Genomic DNA, 10,810 nt, shown 5'->3' on the forward strand with positions numbered 1-10,810 from the left:
GATGTAACTTAATAAGATTAAGATTGGAGGTCCCCTCCCCTATGTAAACATGCTTGAACCATTTCAGAAGGTTAAGATTGGTAAATTAAGCTAATCCCACCAACTTAATGGAGTTTGTTGGTTGAACGTAATTCCATAACTCAAAAAGATTGGCGCCATCTGTTGCTTTAAATTTGTTTTGTTGAGCTCAAACATTTCTTAAAGTGTAAAGCTGGTGGGCAAAGAAAGTTACCACCTGAAATGAAAGCTGTGGTTAACAAAAGTGTTTTCTGGTGCATAGAAAATTGAGGTCAGGTGTTGGGAAACAGGTAGGCTGTGTGGCGAGCTCCTCCTGTCCTTTCACCACAAGCGTAAACTTTATCCCTCCTTTTGATCCAGGATCATTGAAGTATCCCAACCACATGATCTTTTAAACATCAGACTTCACAAACTTCCTCATGACGCATTAGCGATGTTGGTTGAATGCCACACACACACACACACACACACACACACACACACACACACACACACACACACACACACACACACACACACACACACACACACACACACACACACACACACACACACACACACACACACACACACACCAACCAGGATGTGATCTGGTATCTCCCTGACTGTCCATGATGTCATTTAATAACATAAAAATGAAAGAACTGAGTTACAAGGGCAGGTTAAAGGAACACTAATGCTACAGTTGTGTTTTAAATGCACATCACTGTGGAGTTTCAAAGCTTCAGGTGAAAACTAAATGGGCTGTTTCTGTTTCTCTGTGCGGATCACACAGGAAAAGGCAGTAACGTATTTGTCATCCAGCCTCGTTTATTACAGCGACGCCATACCAGGAAGTGAAGAAGCAGATCTGAGATTTGACAGTAAAGCACCTGCTTCAATCTCCGGTCTGAGATGAGAGAAAGTATTTTGCTTCTTCCTGGAACTTGTTGGCTCAGACCATCAGTCTACTGCTGCAATGGAAACATTCCCTCTGTTTAAATGACTCCTTGACCCGATTTATTTCACAATACAAATCTTGGGAGGAATGTGAGGTATTGTTTTGATCATAGTTCAGTGAGGAGACTGAACGCTTGTAATAAGGCTGGTATTTTAACCATTTATCTTGAGTCACAAAGGCATAGCTGGGATTCATGTGAGGGAAATGATTTTAGGATCTCTGCTGCAATCTTGTGGAGATGCGGCAAACTACAGCTTTGTGTCAGAAGCATGAACGCTGTACAATATATCCTTGTTTGGTACAATACTGTAACAAACCTCTATGTTTTGTAGAAGAACACTTGAAGGCACTTTTTAATTAGACATATGAGAATGACAACTTGTTAACATGACAATTCCAGACTTCATGAATATTTGTGTTGGAAGAGCCCTTTAAAAATGACCTTTTATTGATTATTTACTTAGTTTTATAGGAGACACTCACTAAAAATAATTAGTCTTGTTAACTGGCTTTATTGATGAATTAACAATTTTGAAGAGCTGGCTGACATAAATAGCTATTTATTTTTAATGGTTCCTTAAAAAGCCTTCAGTTACAAAGACATTTATAATTTAAAAAAAAATCTACCGATTTAGAAAGCGCCAAAGATAATTTTCAACTGCATTAAAATTCTTTCAACGTGCTAAAATTGATCTTTTAACATAAATAAGCACCTGTTGTGGTAATTAATACTTCATTAAAAATATTATGCTAAACATTTATGACATGATCCTGAAATGTGAAAATTTCCAGCTTTTCTGTGATTAATACATTATACAATAAAATATTTCTTACATTCACAGAGTCTTATCTCCACAGCACCGTACCAGCACTGGAGAATGGTCTGACTGCACCTCATTATAATGTTTCTGTAGAAGAAACAAGATTTTCTGGCTTGTTTGTGTTCCTTTAAACTAAGAATAACTGTACATCAGCGGTTATGTTCAGGCTAAAGTTCATATACAGTATTTTGAGCATTTCATTCCCTTGTGACAATAACAGACATGGTCATATATTTTGGGGCCGTCCATCCTATTCTGATGACACAACATCTCAGAGACGCTTCCAAACAATAGCTTCAAATTTGGCACAAATGTTCAATTGAACTCAAAGAACTGATTAGATCTTGTTGGTCACTGGAACCTCACATCCATCCCATTCTTATGAACATGAGTAATCAGGGACTCTTTGAGCAAATTTCATTCACAAACATTCACTTGGACTGACTATAAGTTGGTGTTCAGCGATAACGATGACCTTAGAAAACACATTTTTGCCCATGACTCAAAAATACTAGTATAATAAACACTCAACAATGGAATAAAATGATGAAGTTATTATATTTTATATCCAGAAGGTCAAAGGTCAAGTCTGGACAGACATACAACTTGACTGGTTGGTGGTCTTTCAACCATGAGGCGATAATTCTAGTTTTCCCATTAACATGAGCTAACAAACACACTGTATAAACCATTAAAAGATAATTGCTTTTTGTTTTTTTCAATATTTACTTCCAGTGGCCCTGTAATCCTGCAACACTGCCCCACGGCTACAGGTCTGAAACTCCACATGGTGCTTTTAAATCGCAAAAATAATCAGTAAATTAACCAGAGCCGACAACAATCGTTATCTGCGCAGGTCTAGCAAATGACACTTTCCAAGAAAAAATGGAAAAGTATAGTAATCTTCGTCTTTCTGTGACAGCGAGAGGCTCCACTGGAGGTAAACGGTAGCCTCAGGTGATGTCTGGGTCAACAGCCTCTTAAGCACAGAGAGCAGGGGGAGGAGGAGTGCTTCTCTGATGAGGTTATTTCAAGCAAAGTGGCCTCCTGGGGACTTTGTGTCATCATCACGATTGTTTCCCATTCAGGCAAATAAAGCGCAACAGAAAAACATTGTGAAGATATTAAAATATGCTGATGACATGGCCGTGGGTGGGATGATTTTCAGGGTTTGTTGATCATGCTTTATCCGACTGGTGTAAAGAAGATATTTCTGACAACTGACACCTTCTTTCCTATTAATGGAAAGCTTTATGTTGAATTACTCAGAGCAAGAAACCTCTTTTAGACTGAAAAAATGTATCTACCATGATATTGATCAGAACCTCTACCCCTTTACCCCTCTTCACACCTCGACCTCATGACTTCTCTATTCTCTACCTCCTCTGTCCCTCTCAACCCGTCCGGCCAGCAGGCAGATGCCCCCACCCCCCACCCCCCACATGAAGAGCCGGGTTCTGCTCGAGGTTTTTGTTCCTGTTAAAAGGGTGTTTTCCTTGCCACTGCCGCCTTGGGGCTTGCTCTGGGGGTCAGGCATATGGGTTCTGTAAAGTGTCTTGAGACAATTTGACTGTAATTGGCACTATATAAATAAAATTGAATTGAACTGAATGTGGTGTGGGCGCAAAATCGTATCAAAGCTACAGGAAGCTGAAACTTGAAGCTGGAAAGCACGACTTGTACATACGTCCATTACATCCAAAGCCTTCACACAATTCTAATAGTGCGGACAGCAGTACTTCAGGTGGAAGAGCGGCTTCTCCAGTCACAAGGTTGGTAGTTCAATCTCCACCACTTCCACATGCCACAGTGTGTGAATGACAAGGCACTCTACTGGACCTATTTAAGCTTAAAAGGAGCTATATAAGTGTAGACCATTAAACTGAGCCTATCATTTATCCATTTTCTTCTACTTATCCAAGACAGAGTTGCAGAGATTACACTGACTGGTTTACTGAAGACAAACAGACTACAGCAGCTAAAAGAGAGAAAACCATAGAAAGTGTCAAAGAGAACTTTCTGATGCTCCAACTAAAAACAAAGAGGAAGCATTGGGTTCACGGGGAGGACAAACACTGAAGGCATCCCTACAGCACAAACATCCTTTGGTAGTGTTTATGTGATTCCTCTCACTGCCAGGTGGGGGAAACAAAAGTTCTGCACAGCAGGTTTTCAGTAAATACTCAAGATTTACAATTCAGAGAAGTATTTTTCTCTGGAAAAGACAAAAAATGAAAAGGCATTCAGCAGTTGAAAGACACTATACAGTCGTGGTCAAAAGTTTACATACACTTGTAAAGAACATAATGTCATGGCTCTCTTGAGGTTCCAGTTATTTCTACAACTCTGATTTTTCTCTGATAGAGTAATTGGAACAGATACTTCTTTGTCACAAAAACATTCATGAAGTTTGCTTCGTTTATGACTTTATTATGGGTTAACCGAAAAAGTGACCAAATCTGCTGGGTCAAAAATATACATACAGCAATGCTAATATTTGCTTACACGTCCCTTGGCCATTTTCACTTTAATTAGACGCTTTTGGTAGCCATCCACAAGCTTCTGGCAAGCTTCTGGTTGAATCTTTGACCGCTCCTCTTGACAGAACTGGTGCAGTTCAGTTAAATTTGTTGACTTTCTGACATGGACTTGTTTCTTCAGCATTGTCCACGTTCTCAATGGGGTTTAAGTCAGGACTTTGATAAGGCCATTCTAAAACCTTAATTCTAGCCCGATTTAGTCATTCCATTACCACTTTTGATGTGTTTGGGGTCATTGTCCTTTTGGAACACCCAACTGTGGCCAAGACCCAACCTTCGGGCTGATCATTTTAGGTTATCTTGAACAATTTGAAGGTAATCCTCCTTCTTCATTATCCCATTTACTCTCTGTAAAGCCCCAGTTCCATGGGCAGCAAAACAACTCCACAGCATAATACTACCACCACCGTGCTTGACGGTAGGCATGGTGTTCTTGGGGTCAAAGGCCTCACCTTTTCTCCTCCAAACATATTGCTCGGCATTGTGGCCAAACAGCTCGATTTTTGTTTCGTCTGACCACAGAACTTTCCTCCAGAAGGTCTTATCTTTGTCCATGTGATCAGCAGCAAACTTCAGTTGAGCCTTAAGGTGTTGCTTTTGGAGCAAGGACTTCCTTCTTGCACGGCAGCCTCTCAGTCCATGGCAATGCAAAACACGCTTGACCATGGACACTGACACCTCTGTTCCAGCAGCTTCTAATTCTTGGCAGATCTGCTTTTTGGTGGTTCTCGGTTGACTCTTAACCCTCCTGACCAATTTTCTCTCAGCAGCAGGTGACAGCTTGCATTTTCTTCCTGATCGTGGCAGTGACAAAACAGTGCCATGCACTTTATACTTACAAACAATAGTTTGCACTGTTGCTCTTGGGACCTGCAGCTGCTTTGAAATGGCTCCAAGTGACTTTCCTGATTTGTTCAAGTCAATGACTTGCTTTTTCAGATCCGTGCTGAGCTCCTCTGACTTTCCCGTTGTGGGCATTTGTATCCACTGAGCCCTATTTAAATGGCCTCAGAGAAGTAACCAGCTGTAGTCACTCATAATCACTAATAAAAAGTTAAGAGGAAATGCTATGAAGCTCATTTCATTGACATAACTTTCTAAGTCACCAAAATTGCTAATTTATGTTGCTGTATGTATATTTTTGACCAAGCAGATTTGGTCACTTTTTCTGTTAACCCATAATAAAGTCAAAAAAGAAGCAAACTTCATGAATGTTTTTTGTGACAAAGAAGTATCTGTTCCAATCACTCTATCAGAGAAAAATCAGAGTTGTAGAAATAACTGGAAACTCAAGAGAGCCATGACATTATGTTCTTTATAAGTGTATGTAAACTATTGACCACAACTGTAGGTGATCAGAACGATTTTCAGTGTTACTGATGATATGCTATATATGTACTCTGATTAAATCAAATATAAATAACATGCAAAGTAAATAAGCAACAAAGAGAGGTTATGAATTAGTTTTTATATATAATTAACAATGTGTTTGTACATGTATTTATCTATTGTAAAAAATGAAAGCATTTTAGGAGTTACTGTACTTTCTGTGTACTTTCAGGTGGGTGTCCTGAGCAAAACAAGGATATTCTAAAAAGCCCTTTGAGCAAGTGTTCAAATTTTACTTTTAATCAGGGGCGGTTTTAGACTTTCAGCTCTAGGGGTGCTTAGCACCTGGTTGGGGTGTGTGTGTGTGTGTGGGGGGGGGGGGGGCACATCTGACCAATGTTAAGCGACGGCTCACCCAGCTCTTCTGCATTCATAACAGAGCTCAGTCATTCTCTTAGATACTATTCGTTGGTAGCCTAGCCATGCTACACCCATGTTTCTGACGGCACAAGGGTCTAGGGAAGCTCGACAGGGAGGGAGGCGGGCTAAAAGGTTGTCTATCAAATCCCTCTGCAGCAATTGGGTAGGTATACAACCAATCAACGCAACGAATAAGCTGACGTAGTTCCGAGAGCACCAGCAGATTGTGGCTAAGTCCCATTAGCTTCCCAACCAGCGGAGCCGCGGAGCCAAGGATTTGCCATAGCCCGTCGGCATAAGTCCAAATACGTCTTTCTTCTCAATGAAACACTTCAGTGCCGTCCTTTGTTTATCTTTCAAGTTGAATTTTAGCTTCAAATCTTTAAGGGCTGTGGCCAAAGCCGAGTCGAAAGATAACTGTTTATTGTGCGCTGGTTGTTTCTGTCAGAATCGTCACGCCTCTGTCATCACTTCGTTACGCCCGCCTTCTGACTCTACACTTCATGGTGATTGGTCCGGCCAGTTTTAGGAGAATCCAGCCTCGAGCCTTACGGAGGGTAACTAGACCCTCCCTGGCAGAGAATTAAATTCGTTGCCGTGGGTTGTCTAGCGCGGCTAGGCTAATTCGTTGGTTCAAGAAACAGTCAAAATAGTGTTTTCTTGGAAAAAAATGCCCTAATATCCTTTGTGACGGTCGGCCTACAAACAACACATTGATAAAACAATGATATGGCACCAGTGTGAAATTAAAATAGCCTTTTTTCACCTTCATGTTTGGCATGCCATAAGCATTGCTTGCTTCATTTTGTGATTTGCGAGGCTAAACGAGTAAAATTCGCTAGCTAGAAGGCAAGCTGGCTAGCTGGATTGTTTGTTTGTTTAGACAACTCAGGCTTATAAATGCAGATTTCATGGACAAACTTGTGAGTTCATTTCAGGGTATAAATACCAAGTAAATGTTGCAGTCACCTGCAGTTGCTGGCTCTGTTGGCTAGCCTGTCAATCTCTCTGCCCGATCCATCACACGCACACAGGGGTGGGAGCAGCATTCAGCGCAGCGGCAGAGTAGAGGGGAACTTGCGCTATCTTAATGGATCAAACCATTATCTAAAAGGAGGGGGGGGGGTCAAATTAGGGAGGACTTTGCCAGATTTTACATTTGGTTTGAAACGGTAAAATAAATAACACTGTTAATAATTATTTCAGAATTTATTATAAACATAAATAAATAACGCCCAATAGTTCTAGGGGTGCTTAAAAAAATTAAGGGGTGCTCAAGCACCCCTGAAAATGGTCTAGCTCCGCCCCTGCTTTTAATTTGAAGTTATGGGAGAACTTTTTTGCAAAAATGTCTCTCTATGTCTAAAACTGATTTTACTATAATGTAGGAAACATTACTGACTTTATTAAGGCCTCAGACATGTGCATCAACTGTGAAATTAAATCAGAAACTTTACTCCATTCTTCTTGGGACTGTTTGACCCTTCAAAAGCTGTGACTAGACTGGGAACAATGTTTACGTGCTGTGCATGTTTCTTTCTCTTTCACCTTTAAATGCACTGGCAGAGATAATGTTTTTCTTTTTTGAAATGAAAAAGGTTTTATGCCTTTTTAAAATAGTTTCTTATATGTAGGTGTTTGATCGTTCTAAGATAAACATCACATTTTTTTCTTTTCAGTAGAAAGGCATATATTTTTATTTTCAAGAAAACTTGCTTTTATTTTTTATTCTAATTATTTTTGCTGATATATTAAGTTTAGCTAATTTTATGTTTAATGTGTTAACGCTTGGGGAACTCACCTCTGACTGTGTCGGATTGTGTTCTGTATAAAAACCTGTTGGAACACCTAAATGACAACAGAAGTCCAGGAGAGGGCAATGTTTTCATGCACCTGGTCAGGTTATTCTTTGTCTTTGTCCGCTTACATACAGGAATCAAACAATCACATTTGTTGAAGAAAGATTAGGGAAAATAAAAATGTTAGCGCACAGATGCCCATTTAGCAGATTTAACTAGAGTTTTCTTGATAACAAATTAACTTGCAAGTGTTACTGAACACAAGCAATGCTTTTGAGGAAATCTAAGGATCTAGAGCATATAAAATAACTAAGGTTTTTATCACATTAGACATGCACTCACGTTACTTCAGGCAAACAACATGAAACAGCCTCCAGTTTGGGCTCCAGTTTGACCATCTACATGTTATTTTTAAGCTTTGGGTGGGAGGATTTCATTGACATTTCCTGAATTTCACCATGAAGAAGAAAAAGACGAGTTACATACATTAATGATTAAAATACTGGAAAGGTTTTGCACTGTTTGACGAAGACATCCTTAGAATTTTCTGTGAGATTTCACCTTTGCAGAAATCCATTATAAAAAAAATATAGAGTCAGTCATGCTGTGTGGTTAATGCCATTTGAAGCCACACCTGAGCAGAGTAACTAAAAAGTGAAGAATCTGTTTCCGGACGAGCAGCTCAAACCCTTTTTGTGCACAACTGACTAAATGAAACCCTTTTTTTGAACCCCAGCTACAGAAATGAGATTCTTAACTGCTTCTCAAAGTCAGAAAAGAGGCTCATTTGCATCCTGAGTTTTAAGTTTAGTCCCATCTATAAGGTCCTTTGGCTTTATAAAAATGATCTTTTGCAAAAAAAAAATCCTTGTTGTGATTTTGACAGCTCCTTGGGGTTTGAAAGACGGCTCGCCTCAGTTGTCAAAAGTAACTTTCTCCAGTTAAGACTTTTAGTTATTCATGCCTTTATTATCACGCTGTTAGACTATTGTAATTCTTTGTACGTGGGTGTCGAGCAGTCATCACTTTGGCTGATACAAAATGCAGCTGCTCTTGCTAAGGGAAAAGAAAGCGTGATCACATAACACCAGCACTGGCCTCTCAACACTGACTTCCTCTCAGCTTCAGGATTGATGTTTTTTTATGCTTTTACTGTTTGTTTCTAAGGTTTTAAAGGGGTTAAGGGCATCTTATCTAGCAGAACTCTTACAACATCATACCCCGGTTAGAGCACTGAGGTCGACCAATCAGATGCTCTTGAATTTCCAAGATTGAGCCTTAGCAGTCGCTGCTCCTGATCACTGAAACAATTTGCGTTTTAATGCAAGAACTGTTCCAACTTTTTGGTGTTCAGTTGAAGTAGAGCGTGTGTTGTAACTTTTTATTCTTTGTATTTCATCGCTTTGTATTATTCCCATTTGTCTTTTTGTCATTGTGTTTCATGGCCCGCTGTTTTAATTGCACTGCACTTTGGTTCATCTCTTGCTGTTTTTAAATGCAACTTTGACTATTTTTATTCATCTCTGATAAAGCAGTTTGCTGAAACTTCAACTTATTTGCATTTCATCTGTCAGCGTTAGAGTCCGTTCCCTCTGTGTAACAAAACCATACAGCAGCTGAAACAGACACTATATGTCTAAATGAATAAAAGAACTTCCATTCATACCCATTACCTTCATCTTCTGTCCGTACTTTTCTCTTTATCTTTCAAATATCAAAGGACGCTGGGGGAACTGAGTGTGATGCTCTGATTAGAATAAATGTCGCTCCTGCAAGAAAAAGAGAAAAGATGAATTCCAAGTCCCAGATGTACACAACATGTCCCACACAGGCTCACATCCATTTACCTCTAAAAGCTACCACAGAATAGAAATTAGCCTCCATGTCATTTCAGCCATGGGTTCCGCTGTATGTTTCACCGCAGTTTCCTAGAAATGCGTTTTTGCGCCACCAGCTCGGTGCACTCAGGCAGCCGTGTTGACACAGACATCACTTACTCATGGCTGCTGCTAATGGAGACAATGGGGTGTAGCAGAGAGCTCCCTGAAAGCTTTGTGTCATTCATGAAACCACACTGGCAGGCTGCTCTGAATAATCCGTGTTTTTTAATTACGGCTTGGTGTGCTCATGGTGCCAGTTCTGATTATTTCTGCTCAAAGTCATGAGGGACCTGAGTCCAACCCAGCATGCACGGGGTGGACTGAAAGAAAGATTAATCGCATACTCTCTGATTTGACTAAGTCTTGGAGCCTGTCGGAAAAACCTACAGACATGGAAAAACTTGTTAGACCACCTTCGTTTTCTTCAATTTCTTGTTCATTTTAGTGCCTGGTACAACTAAAGGTGCATTTGTTTGGACAAATATAATGATAACAACAAAAATAGCTCAAAAGAGTTTAAGTTAAGAGCTGATATTTAGCTGTTTTCCATGGTTTTCTTAATAATAACCAAAATCACTTAAGTTCTTCCATCAATAACTGACATTGTACTGCCAAAAACAGCTTTTAGACATCTCATGTTTTCTTTTCTGTCTCTTTTAGTCACATGATACACACAGTAGTTAGTACTTGACTGCATAACCATTGTTTCTGATGGCTGGAGCCATGCGTCTTGGCATGCTCTCCACCAGCTTTTGACATGGTTTTGCCCATTCCAGCCAAATTTGCTTTGTTTTTGGGCTTGTGGTTCTCCATTTTGCATTTGATAATTTTCCACAGGTTTTCAGTTGGATTTAGAACTGGTGATTGAGCAGGCCAAGGCATGGTTTGAATGTTCTGGTTCTCCATCCAGGCTTTAACTGACCTTGCCATGTGGTAAGGGGCATTGCCTTGTTGGAAAATCCAGTCATTGGAGGCAGGAAAGAGTTTTCCAGCTGATGGAAGAAGACTGTTTTCAAGAGTAGCCCTGTATATGACCTGGTTCATTCGCTCTTTACACAATTAC

This window comes from Acanthochromis polyacanthus, chromosome 11 (genome assembly GCF_021347895.1).
Source record: "Acanthochromis polyacanthus isolate Apoly-LR-REF ecotype Palm Island chromosome 11, KAUST_Apoly_ChrSc, whole genome shotgun sequence".
NCBI lineage: Eukaryota > Metazoa > Chordata > Actinopteri > Pomacentridae > Acanthochromis > Acanthochromis polyacanthus.